This window comes from Syzygium oleosum, unplaced genomic scaffold (assembly GCF_021117445.2).
Source record: "Syzygium oleosum isolate NSW1041296 unplaced genomic scaffold, Sole_v2.1 Sole_v2.29, whole genome shotgun sequence".
NCBI classification, from domain to species: domain Eukaryota; kingdom Viridiplantae; phylum Streptophyta; class Magnoliopsida; order Myrtales; family Myrtaceae; genus Syzygium; species Syzygium oleosum.
Window position 1 is genome coordinate 4,498,436 of NW_026607513.1, and position 21,924 is coordinate 4,520,359.

The window sequence follows — 21,924 nt, forward strand, 5'->3', positions numbered from 1 at the left end:
GCGTCCTCATGCTCAAACATTTCTCTTTTAGTATACCATTTTTAGGGGGCTAAAATGGCAGATAAGTTTCTTTATGAACATAACACAAACGTTGGATGTTCTTAAATGCAGTTCAGCTTGTGATAAAAAAAAGAAAAGAAAGGAGATATAATTGACCTGTCTGGTCGAGTTCCTATATGAAGTAGCCGGAAGATAATGCGGGTCGCACGCCCCTTATTATGGAACCTCGAGAGTGATGATGGCCAACGTGTCTTTCAATAAGGCTTGGGTTTGGCAACACCGACCACCACCCCCTTGACGATTAAAGTATCTCAACTTATATTGATCAATGAATGGAGAGTTCAAAGTTAGTAAATGAGATAATATATTATGGGTCGTAATACTTAGGAAACTACGAAAACCGTGGGGAAAATGTTAGCATCTTTTGAATTCAAGGAAAAAAATTACGTTTAAACTCTTCAAAGGTCACGGCAGAAGAAAGTACCAACGATTAAAGTATTTTGTAATGACTTGAATCCCAACCTTCCATCATATCTGATTTTCAATCCCGCGCTTTGTACGTGATACATTTTAAAATCTTTATTATCCCACTATCATGTATTTACCAGTCGATTATCATAAATTTGCAAAGCGTAATCTTGCTTTACCATTGACAAACCAAAAAAAATAAAGCTCATTAGGTTGTTTGCTAAGGAGATTGATCTGGCTTTTACACACCTCGGAGTTGTACTCCTATCTGGCTTTTGAAAGGGAGAAGTAATATTTCCTCAACCCAAAAGTTTTGTTCCACACCGTTTTTAAATTGCATGTTTTTGTTAGATTTATTTACCCTTAAAGCTCATTCACAATATCCATGAAAATTCTTGAAATATTGTAAAGACAAAAAATAGGAGTTTGCTAGCAGAGTCCACTTTCCACAAAAAAGTAACTACTTTTCCTTTCTTTTTTTTTAAATGCCATGAATTAATTCACGCTTTGAATAAAACATTATAAAAGGTAACATAAAATTTCTTTGTTCTAACTACACTGATAGATTTTTTGAACTAATGTTCAAACATCGTCCAATTTCAATCATTCTACCATTTTTACTTGAATTTTTTCTCAATAAATTCATGTTATATTTGAATCTCGTGCTCTCGTGTGTTTTAGAAATCATCATTCTTACTTGTGATTCTCTATCTCTCTCCTTATAGATTTTTTAGGGTTTTTCTCAGTTTTTTTTGTAGGGTTTAATAGCAATTTCAACCATTCTACCATTTCATTTGCAATATCGTTCACCTCAAAGAATGCCCCAGTGTCTATTACTATGATGACATTCCCAGGAAAAGTGAGAGAGAACAAGTTTTGCTTAAATTGAGAATCGAAAAGAAAGTTTAATAATATAATACTGTGGTAAAATGATGCACTTTTAAAGTGAACGATTTTTTATCCAAAAAAAAAAGTGAACGATTTGTCCAATGACCCTTTATGGGGTGAAAATGAGCTGGTCTTGGGTAAGTTTCCCATGCATTTTGCAGTTCCCGAGAAACAAAAGAAAGAATCACCCCCATGCACTCTCTCTCTCTCTCTCTCTCTCTCTCTCTCTCTCTCTCTCCACAGATCTTCCGTATCATCAGGCATAAAAAAAAATAGAAGAGAAAGGAGGAAAAAGAATGGTAATGTTACTACTTGTTTCTGTACTTAGAAACTGCAGTCCTGATTCCGACGGCAATGATAGGGACTTCTTCTTGCTCGAAAGAAGTAAAAGCAATTCAGCTTTATCTTGGGCCATGAAAAGTCCTGGACGATTTGCTTTAAAAAAATGACATTAATTAATTCACTCTTCTTTACAAAGAATCCTCTGAAACGTTGACTGTGAAACATTCATAACGATGGAAACGGTCGAATCTGCTATTGCCAATACTTACCAGTTACCTATATACTCGGGGAAAGTATAAAACAAAATTGTCCATACGTTCTTTTTGGGTTATAAAGACAATGATATGCACAAATTTCTTTTTGGAATTGAATAATTGTCTCCATTTCATGGGAAATTGAATAAGTGTGGTGAATCCATTCGAATTTTTTGATGTCCATTTCGAGATTTTGAGCTGATTGGACTGTTTTCTCTATAAATGATTTTTGGCACCCTTTTCTTTTCTTGTCTGTTTAATTAATGCGCACCGACTCACTCAATTTTTGTTAAAAAGTCTAATTGAAAGCTTAAACACTTTAAGTGTGCCCATACTACATGTATAGAGGACTCATTAAAGTAATGTATTCAAGTTGTGAGATAAAACTCAAACGTCCACGCGCGTTAAATTGGTGAACCAAAGAGTCACGAGCACAAAATAAACTCATGATATGAAGCATGCGGAACTAACTCCGATAACGTCCCATCCAAATGTTTAAGTTATTCGTTTAGGAAATGAAAAAAATTTCTAGTGCAATACTGTGAATTCTTTTGGAGAATGAATGGATATAAAGTCGAATATTTACTATCTCGGCGCAATTATATAGGTTTTGACATGGGTTATGTACGAACAATGGTGTGCCCAATATTCAAAATCAAATGTATATGAGTTCTAAATCCACCATTCCTCTAAACCTAGTAATTAATTTAATTTCTGGCACTGGACATATAGGAATAGTGGTAGGGCCAATATTCGAAATCCAAATATATAGATATGAGTTGTAAATTCACCCTCCTCCTTATTCACGCATCATTTGAAATATGATTTTCTCGATGTTCTCGAAATTTGGTGAGAAAGGCAACCCCACCACCAATTCCTCGCCAAGTTTGAAATTTGACAAAGGGTTTTGGCTTTTCTCTATAATGTGACAGACAACTTTTTTGGCTTTTTCTCTATAATGTGACAGACCACTTTATTGGCTTTTCTCTACAAACGGAAAGCTAGCAGCGAATATCTATCTATATATTGCATAAAAACATTGGCATTGAGTTTTATATGGTAATTGGACCATATGGCAATCATTTAGATATCATCATGGTGAATTTCTATATATTGCACGAAATTAAATGAGCAAATATGTCCAATAGCCAAACTGAGGATTGGAAAGGCAATGATTTATCTTGTGGCAGATGTCAGCAATGGGATGATTAATGAATCGTCCATTTTAGAGATAACAGGCTGATCTTCCCAAAATTTCACATCGATAGCAAGATTTGGCACCCGGATGAAAGTACAAGAAACACATTATCATTTTCGCGTGATTACCAAAATGCCCTCCTACGACGAATGAGATGATCATTTAAGGCAGGGCATGACCGATACTAGAGAGTTTCAATGGCCCACACAGAATTAATCATAATAAAGGGGATGATGAATGATCATATTCCCTGGATCCAAGAGTAATAAAAAGGCCAAGTAAAAAATCCTAGACCGGGTTGATTGAGAGCACCTTTTCGTCCTTATGTTATGGCGTAATGTATTAATGTGGGGGCATGCCAATCAATACGGCGATTAGGAAGTAATCCTCGGTTAAGCTTGGATGGGAGGGACAAGTTCTTGGAAAGAAGGATGTGAAAGTAGATAAACTCGGACCCAATCTAAAGGAATCTTAACAAAGGTAATGTTTTGTTAAGCCTAATCCACGTCCATCCCCGTGTCCACGTCCATGTCCATGTCCACGTCCACGTCCATGTCCATACCCGATGATCCACCGTGGCGCGAGTTGTCCACCCCGGGTCAACGCCCACGCGCGACCTTAGCGCGTCCCCTTCAAGAAGAGCCTGCTAATCCTAAATAAGCTGGCTTTTTTTTACGGCAAAAGAATGTCCCAAATCCAAAAATAAAATCCCGATTTCAGCGCCCAAAAAAATAATTTTAATTACGCATTTCTTTTCTTATATCAGCCCGACATCACCCGATTAAAAAAGCGATTTAGATCTACTTCAAACTTGCTACCTGTTTCGAATAGTGGGAAATAAAAGAAAAGTGCAGCTCAAAAAATAAAAGTAAAAAGTAAAAAGTGAAAAAAGGGGAGAAATTCCGGAAGAGAGTGGACTGCAAGAGCTGTCTCTCACCGGACACAGAGGAACTTCACCACTGCATTGTCGACTCTGGTCCCGGTACAACTTCCCTCACGCATGTGAGACGCTCTTCCTTTTCATTACCTTTCGCTTCTAAGCCCGATAGAGTTGAAAACTCTTTAGTGCCTTCGCTTTGCATTGTTGATTACTTTGTTAGACCCCAGGACATGGTCGGTATTTGCTGCAGTAATGAGAGTGCAGTTTGTGGCATACTCTTTTTCCTGTTGGACTATAGTCATGGTATGCCTAATGACCTTATGATTGAGCATTTAGGACCTTTTAGCGTCTTTCATAGGCGTCATTTAATTACTTTGGAGACTCCAGGATACCACTGTTAGTTAATCTGATCAACATTTTGGAGTAGCAATCTAGTAGATGTATAAGTTTATGTACTATGATCTGCATAGCCGTAGCCTAGGATTGGCTGCTGAGATATTTACTGATATTTAGTATTTTGTATACAGCCATATTTTTGGCAAGTTTCACCCCCCAAAAAAAAGCCAATGTTAAATGAGGAAGTTCCTAGGATCCCCATTCACTTTCGTTTCTATAGGAGAAAGAACCTTCTTCTTACTTGTTCAATGTTTGTGAGAATTGTTTATTCATGTGCTGCTCTGGCTAGAGTTTCTTTTAATGTGATATTCACATTGGTAGATTCTGATTTTCTTGATTTAGTAATAGGCTGAATTATTGCATTTGTGCGGTAATTCTTTATACTAGATCAGATTAATGGCCAAATTCATCTGAGATCCTTGAAGTTTAAGAAGAACATCCATGGAAAACCCAAGGTATGTTCATACTTACAATGGCTGGAGATTTTGACCACCTGTTATCAGTAACTTGTTTAATGTTTATTTTGTGGTAGTAGGAGTGGGACAATGATCAATGCCAGTGTGCATCACGGCTCCAATTTAATATCTCACCAAGTTTTTCTCTTATACTTTGTGGAGTGACTGTTGATTCACCGGTTTGTACTCCCGTATACTCGCAAAGTATCTATTTCTTCAAGCATCGTCTTAAGTTTCCGTGATAGTCCACTAATGATACTGATTCCCTCTAGTTTGCTCTCCTTATTTGAAGATAGGTGTTGATCTTGAAGGGAAGCAAAGGAAATTGAAGAACAATATCGTAGCCTTTGCTAGGAGGTACTTCCTCCACATGAAGTGCAAATTTCGAGTTACCCTGGAGTTCAGCATCAGCATTTTGTAAAATTGTGGACTCCCAAAGTGCACGGATTCTCTTTATTATTTGGAGATCTCAAAGTGCATTTTGTAGCATTTTGGAATGATCACCTGCTTTGATTTTTTCTCATTTTATCACGTTCAGTATCAGTTTTGTGCCATGTGGCCTTCAATCAGAGAAAATAGTGGTATTTCTGGTGCATTTTCTTTTTCTTCTGTCCTGAAGGTGATACGCAATTTTCTGCGCCATGTATTATTAGTGATTGCTAGATGGGAAATATTTAGCGAATACATACTCTGTTTGATGTTTCTCGTTAATCTCATGTATGGTGAGGAATTTTGGAGAAACTGCATGAAAACCACCGTGAATGTGAGTCTCAAAAGAGAAAAAAAAATTGAAATTGTTTCAAGTTCTGCTGATCAGATTATCTTGCTGCTGAAGACCTAACCAAAACGCATTTATGAATGAAACATTAGTTTCGCAAGGCTTAAGTAGCCTTTTCTCTGTAATCTTCCATTTATATGAAATTCTGCTTCAGGAATCTTATGTGAAGGCGTTGGGAAGAGACTTCTCTGCACTACCCTTTAAAAGATTTTCCACACGATTCAGGAAAGCCGAGAAGAAGGCCCTTGTCCTTCCGGTGAATCACATAATGAGGTACAAACATAATTGTTCAACAGACCTGCAACCTGCTTCGGCTTTCTCCTTTATGCTTCACTTACAAATCTTAGCAAGCAAGGATTTGCATCTGTGGCCAAATCTACAAATTCTGCAGCCAATCCAGATCTGGAATCATTTCTGCATTTTCTTACAGTATAGCGGCTGAAATTGCCTGTTTTTGTCATGTTTATCTTGAGACCTAAAATTTAGGTCTGGATTATAGCAAATGCAATTGCAACATAGCAAATATTCTTTATGGGCTTGCCGTGCACTGCATTTCATGCCTTGAGACTCATCTTCTATTTGTTCAATTGCAATTATAATCTTCTAATTTACTCGAACGAATGTACTATAACGTAAAACTGTTGGAAAATATATGCCTTTCCTTCTTTACTTGGATGGTCCTAGTGTGTTGTTGATCTGGTTCCTAAGATATGAATAAATTCCTCTATACCACAACTTACCGATTTGATTTTGTCCTACTCTATTCATTTTCTTCTGTGTGGTTCATCATGTGAAGCCTGTCTTTTGTGAATTTACGGAATTCTAGAGTCTGCATTTCACTTTACAATATGCTCAGGGTGAGATAATTGTGGAATCTCTTGACGACCTTAATAGCTTCAGCAGTAATTGGCAGTTCACTGTGCTGAAATTAGCAGGCTCTCACCATGCTGCCATCTGCATGGAAAAGGGTGAAGCTGTCAAAGGTAAGATCTTAGTTTTCACTGTACATTCTAGGGATAAAGCAGGTCCGTGCGCATGAGTCGGACCAAAAAATTGTTGCAAAGGCCAGAATGTTTTAAGTGTTTGCTATTACTTGCCGTGTGTGAGAGATGAACTTGTTTCTGGACCCGGTGCTGTTGTAATCAGTGGCTTGACTTGAGGATTTATTATTTGTGTTCTGTGGTAACATTTATGGCTATGCTGTGCTGTAACAGTTGCCAGCAAGAATCTCAGTAATATGAATGTTAGTGTCAAATCCATAGTCATTTGATGCTCTTGATCCGCTTAAGAATAGAAAAAAAAGAAAGTATTGGTTAATGGAAGATTTTACAGGAGTGTGGTATAATGGGCGCTCTTAGTGACCTTGAATGGTTAAGTGTGCTATCTCTGCATGGCTTCATATTGTGACTCTGATAATGGGGTCTTTTGACCATTATACAAGCACCATATAACAAATTAATTGCTGAAATTTGATACGACAATTGCATTAATCATGCAAAAGAAAAAAAAAACTTTTCTAAGAAGAGAAGGCAAAGTAAAGTGTATACACTTCCTCATATTAAAAATGAAGTGTGAGGTTTATCACCCTCATTACATTGTACGGCTCAAGTGACTCATGCACCGGGTGAAAATATTGGACACACCTAAATGCTGCGTCACCACTAGTGAAGTGAAGCTGATGCTGGGCCTACAGCTTCAGTCAGATGTCCTCATGGGCAACTTATGCCTGAGCTGGCTGCTGGTGCTATGTGTTTGCTGGTTCCTGAGATTCTTTGGCTCTTCTTTTAGAAAGATGCAGTAACTGTTTCCCTCGGTTTGGCTCACAATGTGGAGAAATTGTGTGAATGCTAGCGGCAAGAACACTTTGTCACGCGATGAACCTGAATATTACCTAGGTAGGCATATTCTAAGGCCCCCAAACACACACACACTCAAATCATTTACCTAGGTAGGTGATGTATTATATCTTTGCAACATCTTTGTCTCCCTTCTTTCGGTTTTTTAGTTCCTGCTGTCCGCTTTTTGTATGTTTCTTTGTTCTTGAAGATAATGTTTGTCTTTGCTTACTGTTAGGAATGAGTAAACAGGTTTTTAATTGTCTATTAGAGCTTTGAAGAAGATGAAGAATGGAAAAGCAGTGGGCCTTTACTGCATACCAATAGAAGTATGGAAGGTTATGGGAGAGATTGGGTATCTTGGCTTGCAACCGTTCTCAATAAAATTTTAAGATCAATTAAAAAGCTGGATGAATGAAGAAAAAGTACCCTGTGCCTATCTACAAGAACAAAGATGACATTCAGAATCATGCCAACAACAGAGGGATTAAGCTAATGAGGCATACCATGAAACCATGAGAAAGATTTGGCAGATGACATAGTGGTGGCAGATGAAACCCAAGCTGTGGTTTACCAGAAACTTGAATTTGGAAGGAAACTTTGGAAGCTAATTGACTGAGCCAGACAAAGACAGAAATATATGGTGTGTAATTATATGGTGTGTAATTTTGATAATGGCAGAAGTTCAAATGACCCCTTGGTGAAAATTGGAGGTAAGGAAGTGTCAAGGAGTGATCATTTCCATGTCAAACTCACAGAGAGGGAGGGGTGGGTATGGCTAATGTCTTTTTTTGTAGATTTTGTCAGAGTTATATTGATTGCGAGAGAATTGCAAGAGGCAACTTGATCGGAACTAATGCCGCACCAGGCTTATCTGCCTGCTTGTGAATATTTACAGGTGAAATAGCCAAATGGGCTTATCTGCCTATTGTCCGTGAAATTACGGATATGTGCTTTCGAAGAACAATGAGGCTCTTTTGTAGGTAGAAAAAGTACAATAATGCTGGTCAAACTATCCTAAGCGGGCTTCTTTTAAGGATGATTGGTCACAAATAAATATTCCCGGTCAAAGGGAATAAATAAAAGCAAACAAGAACAAACTCTTCTTCTATCTGTTGGGATCAGCGAAACTGATTTGTTTATACGTTTATGAATTCCAGTATCTTGTCCTATATATCCAAATATCCAGGGAAATGTGTGTATTGTCAAGCTGGCAGAATGAAGGTTCTTCAAGTCTATTTGATCTCTTGTATTGGCAGTAGATGGATGTGATTCTGAGGTCTGGTATGATATTGAATCAATCAAGTATTAGTTCAGTCCTTAGTTCTTACAAATTCCTGGGAAAAATGAGAACATCAAAGGGAGGTAGCAATGGAACTAGCCCTTAGAGTTGTATGAACACGAATGTGGACAACTTTCGTCTAATTAGTTTCAGAATGGGCTGCGTTGGTCAATCTTCTTTGGCAGGACTAAGGATGCGGATAAACATCACTTCTCTATAAGCTTGCTAACACAAGACATGTGAGAAAAGTGCCAAAAAAGTCCTAAACCTTTTGCATTAGTGCCAATTTAGTTCTAAACCTTTTTTTGGTGCCAATTTAGTCCTAAACCTTTTGCATTGGTGCCAATTTAGTCCTAAACCTTTTTTTGGTGTCAATTAAGTCTTAAACCTTTTAAATTGGTGCCAATTCAGTCCTAAACCTTTTGTTTTTGTGCCAATTTAGTCCTTCCGGTCAATTTTGACCGGAATTTGCCGACGTGGACGCCTGCCGGCCGGCGGCCGGTCACCGGCGCCGACGTGGACAACTTTAATAATATTTTAATATTTTTTTGAATTTTTATTTTTTTCCTTTTTTTTTTTTTTTTTTTTTCCACTTTTTTTTTTTGGTCTCTCCCTCCTTCCTTTGGCTGGTCGCCAGTCCGGCGAGCTCGACCTCTCCGGCCACTGGCAAGGGCGGTCTCGCCCGGCGAGGGCGAGCCTCGACTTGGTGGGGCGAGGCTCGAGCCCTCGTCGGAGGCCACGGCGAGGGCGAGCCTCGCCATGGTCGGCCGAGGCCCGACTTCGCCGGATCTGGCGAGGTCACTGGGCGAGGCTCGCCCTCACCGCGGCCTCCGGCGAGGGCTCAAGAGCCTCGCCGGGCGAAGCCGCCGCCCTCGCCAGTGGCCGGCGAGGTCGAGCTCGCCGGCCTCTGGCCGGTCGCTGGACCGGCCAGAGGAAGGAGGGGGGGGACAAAAAAAAAGTGGGAAAAAAAAGGAAAAAAATAAAAATTCAAAGAAATATTAAAATTGTCCACGTCAGCGCCACGTCGGCGCTGGTGACTGGCCGCCGGCCGGCAAGCGTCCACGTCAGCAAATTCCGATCAAAATTGACCGGAATGACTAAATTGGCACAAAAACAAAAGGTTTAGGACTGAATTGGCACCAATTTAAAATGTTTAAGACTTAATTGGCACCAAAAAAAGGTTTAGGACTAAATTGGCACCAAAAAAAGGTTTAGGACTAAATTGGCACTAATGCAAAAGGTTTAGGATTTTTTTGGCACTTTTCCCCAAGACATGTATTACGTCAAATATTTGTATGTAGTGTCATTAGGTTAAACTTTCATTGTTCTCAATGCATATTTATCAGAGACGGACCTTTTCATTGCCACACACGATATGAATGTCACGTGAAATGCATCCTTTCTTTAAAAGTGGTAATGTAAATGAGTGATAAGCATCAATGGTCTATTGATACGTTCACAAAGCTAGCAGGCTCTGTACCGGTAATTGGATTATTTTTAAGAGGATTTGTAGATACGCCCAGGCTGTAGGCAAAATCAAAGTACAACTGCTAATTGGATTGGGAATACAAGTCCAATGCTCTCGAGTCATGAACAATATAGTAATTAACAAACTTAGGAGCCTGTTTGGGGATTTTTTTGCTTTTAATTTGTTTACAATTTACTCATTAAAATTGTAGGACTTACAAATCCGTATGCTATACTTTCGTACACCGTATGTGGAAGATTTTATTTTTACAAAGTACTATTTGCAATAGCCACTTTTATAACTGCAGAATGTTGACTCAAGGGTTCCTGTTAGTGGCTTGCTGAGCTGCAAACAACTTCGGTAGAGAAGACCAAACATGTTTTAGAATGGAAAGCATTTGGGAGAAAAAGGGGTATTGTTAAACGAATGCCTCCGGATACTTGTTAACCACACCCATCAAAGAAATGTTTCCATTCAATGCGACTAAACATAACCCAGGACAAACAATGCATAGAATATGAAATTTTCCACAATTAAGTATTTAAAACATGTCGTGGGAGAACTTGTTAACAAAAAATCCAAAAACAATAACGTAAAGTACAGATCACTCTTCACAGAAACAACACACATCTACAAGGTAAATGGCATTAGTAGGGGGACAACAAATTTTTTTTTTTTGCCAGAGTTTAAAAACATGTTGAAAGCATCCAAAAAAGAAAAATCAATGTACAATCGAATCTTCCCCAAAATAAAACGCATCTCTACAAATTAGCTGCATAATCTAAAAAATGTTCAATTGAGATATCTTTTTTATGAAATTCAAATGCACAAATAGCTTCCATAGAAGTCTAGCTATTGACTAAATTCAATAGGAGAATTAAGATCCTAGGATAATGAAGTCCTGCAGCTAGAAAAAAGCCTTATATCGTTCACTAGTTTCAAATTGCTAACTAGAATATCACTTAGTCTACATCTAGGGTAAAACGTAAAACCGATGTCATGAACTCGAAGCAGCAGCCGCACAAAAAACCCTTAAGCAAAGATAGCGTTGTAAATTTACCAATGAGATTTACAAGGAGAAGACCTTCATGTTTGACAACCAGAGTTTCCACAAATATAACAAGAGCCAGCTTCTCCAAACTTATGAAGGGAAATCAGTAGTCAAAAGTGTACGACGAATCAGCATGTTCCACATCCATTTTCTGAGTTGATATGTCATCTGTAATGAAAATAATATTTGTGAGTAACTAAAGAATGAGCCTCCTAGCTCATAACTTATAAACCAAATGCAGGGAAAAATAAGTCTTCACCTCACAAAAATAGAATCAGTGATTTTCAAAGGAAATACAAAGAAAAAGCTATCAAGCAAGACTAATCCCTGGTCGACGCTTTGTATCCTCTAGTTTCTATTGCCCACATTTTGTGCCATAAGATTTCGGAAAACCTACACTTTACACCTTGGAGTGAAAATTAGGAAAAGCTTAAGCGAAATACAGAAATTAGAGGGTGTAAATATTTTACAAATTCAGGGGAATAGGTATAGATCTTGAAACTAGGCAATACAAAGTGTAGGCTTTGAAACTAAAGGCGAAGTTGGGGATTATTGTAGTAAGTTTCCCTAATTCAATACAATGTGAGAAGTAAAGCACAAAGCATATATCCGGGATACTCTTATCAATTAATAAATTTTTGGCATAAAGGAGAAAATAATATTGGGGGATAAATAATCACTAACTTTCTATAAGTATTGTGCAAATGCCACTACTACTATTACGTGATTCTGATTTTCAAGTTTCTTGCAGCAATACTGTTACGCCCCGAACCCCATCGAGCACGCGACACACTTCTCTGGTCGATTAATGCGATGTCTTAGGGTATCGCCGACCCAATTAAACTTATCAGAGATTTAAAAATGATCAGCGAAAGCCACTAATACCCGGACAAATAAAAACTGGGGTAAACAAAGGAGAAGATACATATTCATTTTTCTTCCAAACTTATACAATATTCACAATTTACATAACCACCATACATATGCACCAGCACATCGAACTTATAACTATTAACCATCGACATCAAAAGGATCGATAGCCTGTATATCCTATCTTCCAAAAATGGTACACCTCAAAAGACCTACTCCCAATCCCTACTCTAGCCCCTACGCCCTCGAGATGGCGTCCACTCCGAATCCGACTCCTCAGAACTCGAGTCTGAATCCTCTTGAGCCTCCTGCTCGTCTGTCGGGTACTCTACCACGTTATTGTCGGTATGCAACGGTATTACAAAACGCTGCGGCGGCGGCAGAAGGTTCATCGCTCAGGCCGGGATTCTGAAATTGTTGGTTGAAACAATCATGAGATCACATCTCAATAAGCACACACCCTAAACCCCACCTAGGCTATCACGTACCTCCAGACAATCACAAGACTCAACCACAGACACGCCATCATCACATAACAGGCACATCAATTGTGCTTACCTGGCCTATCCTGCTTGCACCCTGCACGTTAGTCATATTCACACTATATGCAATCACACGCATGCTCAATTCACGTTTCACGCATTTCCGCTTGCCTCATCACATTCCTTTCCGTACCACTCGCCAGTGACCCGCGTTACAGTACACGCCTTAGGTTCACTGCGATCAATTTTCACAACACTTCAGGGCCCGCGTTACAGTACACGCCTCAGGCCATGTTTCTCGCCCGCGTTACAGTACACGCCTCAGGCTCAACATCTACCACCTACTGCACAACCCGCGTTGAAGTACACGCCTCAGGCTGGCAGTCTTCCGGTAATACCGGGCATTGTCCCACGTTGAAGTACACGCCTCAGGACGGCACAATTCCCACGATCGCACATGCCACACCACATTCACTTTCTTGCTCATGCACATGCTCAACAACCACTTGCCACTCAGTTGACCAATCACACGCGGCCCGTGCACGCAACAATTCACATACATTTTTCATGCTCACCAAGCATTCGATATGGCCTATTTGACAATTCATTCAGTCCGGCCCAAGCGTGCACACAGTCAAGCATATTTCAATCCATCAAATCTCAGTACAATAAACACACAAGGCCACTCACGGGCCCACAAACACAGCCACGTTCAAAGGCACAAATTCAACATTTCCACGCATAATTCAAGTCATAACGGGCACCACAACACAGCCACATCACAGCCCATTCAAACCGACACAAATCGTCTCCAAATCGGACTATATGTCCGTCATTTCAATCCACAACGTCCGGCACCCTAATCAGTCTCACTCCAGCCCCGAAACATCCTCATTTCATCCTCAAATTAATTCATACAACACAATTTCAAGCATCAATTCCAGTCACGAGGGCAGCAACCATTCAACCTCGACACCCCCGCCATTTCACTCAGAAAAATGAACATCCAAAGAATCTGGGTAAAATTGGGCAGTTTACACAGTGACCTAAATCCCATCAAAATAAATAGTAAAAAAACTCCAAAAATTATAAATTTTGGATATGTTGCGTAAAACATCTTGATAAACATTTTCCGTGAAGAACTCGAAACCCAGTTCCAACTGTAAACACCTCTTTTTGTCACTTGAAGTCAGATGAAAATCAACCCGTCCGGTCAGGTCACCTGACCATAAAAATGCATCTCATCCAGTACCCAAATAACTTTAGAAAACCTTGAAATTTTTATATGTCATAGTCAAAAATGTCCCAAACAAGTTTTGTGAAGGAAGTATTTTGAAAATGGATCTGGAAAAATGTATAAAAATTCGAATAGACCCGAAGGTCGGAGGAACAGTATTTCCAGCACACGAATTTCGGTCCAAAGATGGACTTCCGAATGGCCTCCGATGATTTCCAAAAGTTCTCAAATTAAATTATTTCATACTTCAAGATGTTGGAGCAACTTTCATGAAGAAAACTTCCTCAAATTCGGCCCACACAATTCTCCACAAAAATAGCAAACCGGACGGGTACAGTAACTCCGAATCAGAAATTCACCTCAAATTTCAATGATCCGAGCCTTAGTTGATATCCACCCAATTTCAACCCACAAAACTCACTCCACAATGCTCAAACTACCATCCAACAGCCACAAGGATATCCAAGAACACAATGAAAGATCAAGCTCTCCTTTAATCTACCTATAATCACCTCAATCAACCCCTAAAACCGACTAAACCGCGTCTAAACTAGTCCGTTAATACCCGATATCCTAAATAGGGTTTAGGGGGCGACTTACCGAGCCCTAGACTACCTCGACTAGAGCGACAAGCGGCGTTGATTGACAGGGACGGCGGCGAATGGCGCGGCTTGGCACGGCGGACGGCGATCGGCGCATGGCGGACGGCGATCGGCGCACGGCGGTGGCACGGCTTCCCTTGGCCGACCCGCTCACGGCCAAGAGGAGGAGAGAGAGAAAACCGAGAGAAGGACGGCTTGGGGTGGCGGCGGTGGTACGGCGGCCGGCGTACAGGTGGCGGCGCGGCGGGCGGTGAGTGGTGGCGCCGGCGTACGGCCAAGGGGGCGATCGGCGGTGAGGGAAAGAGGGAGAGAGAGAGGTTTCGGTGGGGGGGGGGTGGCTGCCGTGAGGGAGAGAGAGAGGAAATGAGGAGAGAGAATGGGTCTTGGACTTAAATAGTCACATTTTGACCAAAAGTGGCAAATTACCATCTTGCCCCTCTCTTACAATCCAAATTGACGGCCCAGATTCGATCTTATCTTGAAACCGACGGCCGAGATTGAATCTTACCAAAAATATCCAAGGGCATTATGGGAATTTCATAAAATTCCAAGGGCAAAATTGTCCAATCCAAAAAGTTAGAGCAAAATGACAAAAATGCCCTTCTACCATAAAGCATGCCCTTTACAAACTCTTAGGGGTAAAATGGTCACTTTCCTCATTTCTCATCGAAATTGGATTTTTCCGAAGGAATCGGGACATTCCAAAATTGCACAATCCCTTCACAACGTCATCCTAGCGCCTAATTGTGACTTCCTAATTTTCCGGTGTCCGATTTGGGCTCAATTAAATAATTAAATTTTATTAAACGCAACTCGAGTGTTTCTCAAACTAACGGGTGGCTCGTTGGGGAAATTCGCATATTCGACCCGTGACCGATAATATATCGAGTCACGTGAAATTTTATTCGGTTCGCGACGACTTCGGTTGTCATTTAAATCGCGAGGATCAATCACTAGATCCGAGGGGTACGATTGTTCGGTATAGGTTCAGGATCATTCGTCAATTCATTTCGTGGTCTGGCGGTATCACCCGCGATCCACTACTCTGACAGTGGCGAACTGACCCCTGACTATCCTTGGATCGGCCAACAGTGGCTCAAAATGTCACCTCGGCGATTTTATGGTCGAAAGTCAATTCACGATCGAATTTTTTCTTAGTCGTACGAATTTAGATCTCCAGTCAGCCTTTCCCTATTGGTTAGTATCCTAGGAATGATCAATTCCGGGCGAAAACTAACTACGAGTACGTTCATAAAATCAAGCATTTCATAAATCCAAAATGAACAAATTTCAGGATGTCACAAATACCTCACTCTTCAAACGTCATGCTGGCAATCTTTAGTAGAAAATTAACGTTGAATGGAGTAATCAATCTCGAGCAAAAGATTATACAATATCGCTCTATGCAGCACAAAGCAATGCCTCCCAACCCATAGATGTTTTTCAGATCCAAATTTGCAATGAAAGAACTCAATGAAGAATACGAATACCCAAATGACAACCAAAGACGTTCACATGCATAGGAGAGGGATTGGGTTGGGGGTTGTGCATGCTTGCATGTGCATACAGAGAATTGTGCATCTTTAAAATATGTGGAGAAGAAAAAAAGGTCATACATAAAATTGGCACTACACGCTTGTATGGCTACATAGAAATTTTCCATTAAATTGCTATTGTGACTTCTCAGGTTCAACCCTATGGTAATACAAGTTTGTACGGGACTTCAAACTTGATGGAGGGGCTACCAAGGTTCAATCTTGTGCTAACGCAAGTTTTCTCCGGCATAAAAACATCAGCCAGATCTTAGCCATAAGAAGGGACCAAGAAACAAGCCAAAACATATTTTCACGATGAGAAATCCAGAATTTAATGAATCTGTTGCCGGTGAATTTATACACCCTGAGTTGTTGATGGTTCGATATGAACTCTATCACCAATACCAATCCTCGGGCTCCTCTTTTGATGCTTGCACGGTAAATCTTTCATGTTTTCCAAATGCTTAAGTGTTGCACGATTGATGATTGTGAGGGGTTGAAAATTTGCTGGATTGTTTTGACAGGTATGCTGGTATGAAGATTCTCAGAAAGAGAACGATGTAGAATTTCACTTACCCTCTCACCTGGTTGTGCCAAAAAGAACTCCTCGCTTACTTTTCTGCTAATCTGCGAGCCATCTACCAGTATTTCCTTTTCCTGATTTCCCTTTCTTTTCTTTTTCTTTTTTTATTTTTTTCTTGTGATGTGTACTTATGTCTTTGAAAAAAGATACAATTATAATTAACTTTCACTAGAGTGTCAAGCCAAAAGGAAAAATCTCACTTACGGAATTACCAACACACAAACTGACGCATCCTGTCATCTGGCCTAACTTTTAAGACTGATTTAAAGGAAAATGGAAACAAAAATCAAAGAAGAAGAAACCCAACAATTCATATGGTACCATTCGCCAATCAGAAAGGCAATCGCAGTATTTTGGAGAATCCTGTCTCTATCATAGATTTCTTTAATTATAAGACTCAGAAAGGTAATAACCAGCAATATCTTGATCCTCATGGATCTTTGAATCCCTCACCCAAAGTGTATCGCCAGACATATGTTAAAATCTGCAAGAGTAGAAGATTCCCCTTCTATTTTTGTGTGCTCTTTGTGAAATTTTTGGTTTTCTTTCACAAACTGCACATGTAATCTTCATATTTAGTAGGGAGGACTACAAAATGCAACTGCCAGTGGTTATCCATAGCTTTTCGACTTCATCACATAAATCAGCTGCTAAAACTAACTAAACTAACATTATTTCTCCACAAATATCAAAACAGAACCAATAGCAAGTTGATTTTTACAGTATAACAAAATCCATTTTGTCAGCCAGCCTTTCCACGAATTGTCTTAAAACTCAAAATAATAAACTCTTACCAAGAAAAAGAGTGCCCCAATAATCCTATGTGTTTCAGCTCAACTTACTCCAACAAAAAGAAGCATGAGCCATCAGCATTATCAGCATTTGAAATTTATAATGGTTGTTATGCATGGTTGGGTATCTAAGATATTAAAAAGGTAAAAATGGAGGCACCCTCAGAGATGCAAGCACAGAAGGATGAAATATCAACTGCTAGTATTCTATTCCATCATATCATGTTGAGAGAGCCTACCCCTAGAGATTCCCGTATCATCATTTTTAACTGTCATATTGATGTGGAGCCAAAAACTTCCAGAGTAACCGCATTTCCATAATTTATCCTTCTAGAGCGTTTAGATATCTGGTGGCCTGGGTCAAACGCAGTCTCAGATGCTTCTAAGATAGATTTTGGAACTTCCTTTCCATGTACAGCTGTGACATATATGTCTTCGTTGCAATAGTTCAATCTCTGCATCAATTAGGAGCTTGCTCTTTCTCCAACGCATTTCTCACAGACCTAGGACATAAATAGATTCCTTAAACAATAGACATGACCAAGATGAGATTTCGTACTGCAGTTTCATTGCAAATGAATAAAAAAGCTACAGATATAAATCTCAAAAAACCAATCACCCAAAAAAAAACAAATATTTGGACGGCAGCAGGACCAAAGGGAAGCAACCACGGTTATCAAAAAAAAAAAAGGGAAGCAACCACGTAATGAGGGAAAAAATAGCTCAAAATTGGCACAAGTTCACATTTGGCACCACAGTAGAAAGCTTAGATACAATGCAAGATTAGCTAGTCCTCATAATTACCATCACAATGTTTCAGTGAGATTACTGTCTACTTATTCGACGTCATACATATTGGTAATCAGTAGCTAAAATTTCATTGGTTTGCCACCTTGTTATATTTCTAATTGACATGCTAATCAGATTTCACTAGATTTCTACATTCCAATCATGAATGACAAGTGAAAATGAGGGACACAACAAAATGTTGAGAACTTGTGTCAGAGAGAGAGAGAGAGAGAGAGAGAGAGCTGATGATTCCTTTAAGAAGGATATTCATTGAGAATGCCAGTCAAATGGATCGACCTGTCCAAAAAACCAGTAGGCAACAACAAAGAACACTAGACAAGCACAGTTTAATTTATTTTCTATTTCATGTGGCAGAAGAATTTAAATATTAAACCATGCCATCATTTAATAGCTTGAAGCTTCTGAATAAGTTGGAAATAGTCGACTATTCCTACACGGCATTAAAGCAAGAGGTGCCATCTTTTAAATCTTTTTGGCTCTTCATTATTCACCTCCCCATTGGGAAAATTGTCAAATCAGTCCTAAACTTATTGTACGGCGACCAATTCAGTCCTAAACCTTTTAATTTTGCCAATTCAGTCCTAAACCTTTCTAATTCTTGCCAATTTAGTCCTTCCAACCAATTTTGGCCGGCCGTCCGGCCAACACTGACGTGGCAATTTATTATTATTATTTTTTTAAAATTTTTAATCTTTTTTTTTTTTTTTTTTTTTCATTTTTTCTGTTTTTTTTTCTTTTTTCTTCCTCTGGCCGGTCCGGCGACCGGCGGCCGGCGGCCGGGGAGGGCCGGCGAGGTCGACCTCGCCGGCTCGCGCTGCCGAGGCGAGGCCGACCTCGCCGTCGCCGGGTAGCGACGGCGAGGTCGAGCCTCGCCAGATCTGCGTGCGAGGCTCGACCTCGCCGTCGCGACCCAGCGACGGCGAGGTCGGCCTCGCCGTGGCTGGGCCTCGCCGCCCGGCCGCGGCGAGGCCGACCTCGCCGTCGCCTCGGGTCGCGACGGCGAGGTCGAACCTCGCCACGCGGCGGCGAGGTCGAGCCTCGCCGGATCCGGGCGAGGTTCGACCTCGCCGTCGCGACCCGGCGACGGCGAGGTCGGCTCGCCGCGGCTCGGCCTCGCCTCGCCCGGCGAGGCCGACCCTCGCCGGGTCGCGACGCGAGGTCGAGCCTCGCCGATCGTCGCTGGTCGCGACGGCGAGGTCGAGCCTCGCCGATCCGTCGCTTGGGTCGCGACGGCGAGGTCGAACCTCGCCCAGATCCGGCGAGGCTCGACCTCGCCGTCGCGACCCGCGATGGCGAGGTCGGCCTCGCCTCAGCAGTGGCGAGGCCGGCGAGGTCGACCTCGCCGGCCCTCCCCTCTGGCCGGCCGCCGGTCGCCGGTCGCCGGACCGGCCAGAGGAAGAAAAAAGAAAAAAAAAAGAAAAAAAAGATTAAAAATTTTAAAAAAATAATAAAAAATTGCCACGTCATCGCCGGCCGGCCAAAATTGGCCGGAAGGACTGAATTGGCAAGAATTAGAAAGGTTTAGGACTGAATTGGCAAAATTAAAAGGTTTAGGACTGAATTGGCCGCCGTACAATAGGTTTAGGACTGATTTGACAATTTTCCCCCCAAATTGTGCAATCTCAAGTGATTACTTCGAAACACTTTTGGACATAACCAATGTGAGTAATTGTCCTTAGGTAGTTGGATTGACGAAAGTTCTTCACGAAAGTTCTTAGTGAAGAATGTCAAGGTTTGAAAGGAGGGTCTAAAATATCATTTCTGGCAAAGTTATGCGTGGTTTACCGTTCTTGTTACTTCCTCAATGCGCTGTTTCAAATGTGTTTAATTCTCTCACTTTTGGTGTTCCATGGAAAAACCCCTTATGCAGGACGATCGTGAATGAATGCATACTACCGCATTTGTGGGGTTGGCTATCTCTGGAGCAACTGATTGGGTTAGTTGCTGATCTTCGCTCTCTTCTGAAGCACATTTATAAAAGAATAAAATGGTGCTTTATTAATCCCCCTTTATTTTTCTTCCCCTCGTTTTGTTTCCTTATTTGGGCATTTCAGCTAGACGGGTACGTGGCTAGGAAGATGAATATAAATTCAGTTGTGGGCTCCTATCTTGACCCCCTTGCTGACAAGGCATTGTTGCAAGAGTCTCCTGTATAATTGTGTTCCATTCTTTTTTAGGTATTCTTTTTGTCGGTTGTGATTTGTTTTAGATTGCTTTTGTTACTTTTACAGGTTCTAATTGGTTGTGTTGCTCTGGCTATGGTCATTAATGATCTTCTGCCAAGTGAGTAGTTTGCTTGCATCCTCATTGCATTGATGTGGATAAGAAATTCTGCACGCACGCACACACATATATAGTGTAAGGAGAAGTTAGGCCACCATGTTTAAGCAAGCTGAATGCATGAAAGGATCTCCCTAAATGTAACTCAAAAGAACTTGAGCGCATCTCTGCACCGAGACACTTAATAGCAGGAAATGACCCAAGCATGTATTCATCCATGCCACCGAGATTTTTTGTTTGTTTGTTTGTCTGGTGATCAAACCAAAAGCAGTAGTAAGTTAACTACATTTGGTTCTAACCACGTCGTAGCGTGTTGCAATATTAACATTTTTGGGGGCTACTTTCTTAAGCTGATGCAAGTCGTGCTTATGTTGGTGTCTGATGAAATGCGGGGGTGTGTGTAGGAGTGTCCATAGAGAACGCCAACCCTTCACCTATAGATGGTTGCCATGCTCTTCCTTTCGGAGAGCATTGGTTTTCATTTGCCATGGTCTCTCTCTCTCTGCCTGTTTGTGAAATTTGGTTGGCGGGGTTCGATGAAGTAACAAATAAAGGCGGGACATTTAATGGTGTTTGCAGGTTGTGGCATGGAATGTAGTGGCTTCATGAGAGGTAATTTAATGTGAATGGTGTTACTGAACAGTACACCTTTCTTGCCTTTTTCTTCATGGCAACTTTCTCTCCTCTCTTCTTGAACTTTTTCTTTCTCTATTGATGATGAACTTGTTTCGGCAATCCATATGTCTAGGACTGGCAAGTTGATTAGTTTTTATATACCAACTAGGATACTCCTTTCTACATTAGGTAGAGTCAGGAGATTCATAGTAAAAAGTGCAAAGCTTGTATCCATATATACTTTGTAAAAGAGAGATCTCTTCATGTGCAACCAAACACGGCCCATGGCATGCTAATATCATGTCATCGACCCAATCTTAGATCTTATTGACTATGCTTATGAAATGTCCGTTGATTTGCTCAGATAGAATATATTTTGGCTTAAGAATTAATTGATTTGCCGTATTAATTAAAGCCATATATTTGCTATGAAGTTATTGATGTTTTCGCCCGTTGAACGTTTGCTGTTTTGTACGAATGAAATGTTAGCATGCATGAGTGAGTTGTGTTGGAGAAATATCACGTAGAGAATTGAAACCATTTCAAGTAGTTAATATATTATAGTTGGTTCATAATTTATCGGCTTAAATTTTTGAGTGAATGTGAGCTCAATTGGATATGTTAACAGGTTCGGTCTTAGGCTTTCTCTTGGTAATCTTTCTAGGTGAAATGTATCAGGCTTTCGTTTTGTTCTTAACTGTTGACACATAAATTTTACCTAGTTATTTATGATTTAATTGCATAGAATATTAGGGATTGATTTTTAACCCCTAAACCAAAATATTTTCGTTAAATTACATGACATATAGATGTTAGGCGCATTTGCATTAGTAGAATTTAGTGAAACATATTTTCTTTTTATTTTATTTTATTTTTATTTTATG

General features: G+C 40.4%; 2 long non-coding RNA genes across 2 annotated transcripts; one reads left to right on the top strand and one right to left on the bottom strand.

Moving 5' to 3' along the window:
* Positions 1 to 4,726: 4,726 nt before the first annotated feature.
* LOC115662191 (uncharacterized) lies at positions 4,727 to 21,469 on the top strand. Its single transcript, XR_008814676.1, has 4 exons — positions 4,727 to 4,821; positions 5,114 to 5,259; positions 5,754 to 5,872; positions 21,005 to 21,469. It is a non-coding gene; the product is annotated as an uncharacterized LOC115662191 (long non-coding RNA).
* LOC130135229 (uncharacterized) lies at positions 11,123 to 17,977 on the bottom strand. Its single transcript, XR_008814678.1, has 3 exons — positions 17,575 to 17,977; positions 16,958 to 17,098; positions 11,123 to 11,403 (listed from the first exon to the last, which is right to left on the bottom strand). It is a non-coding gene; the product is annotated as an uncharacterized LOC130135229 (long non-coding RNA).
* Positions 21,470 to 21,924: the final 455 nt, after the last annotated feature.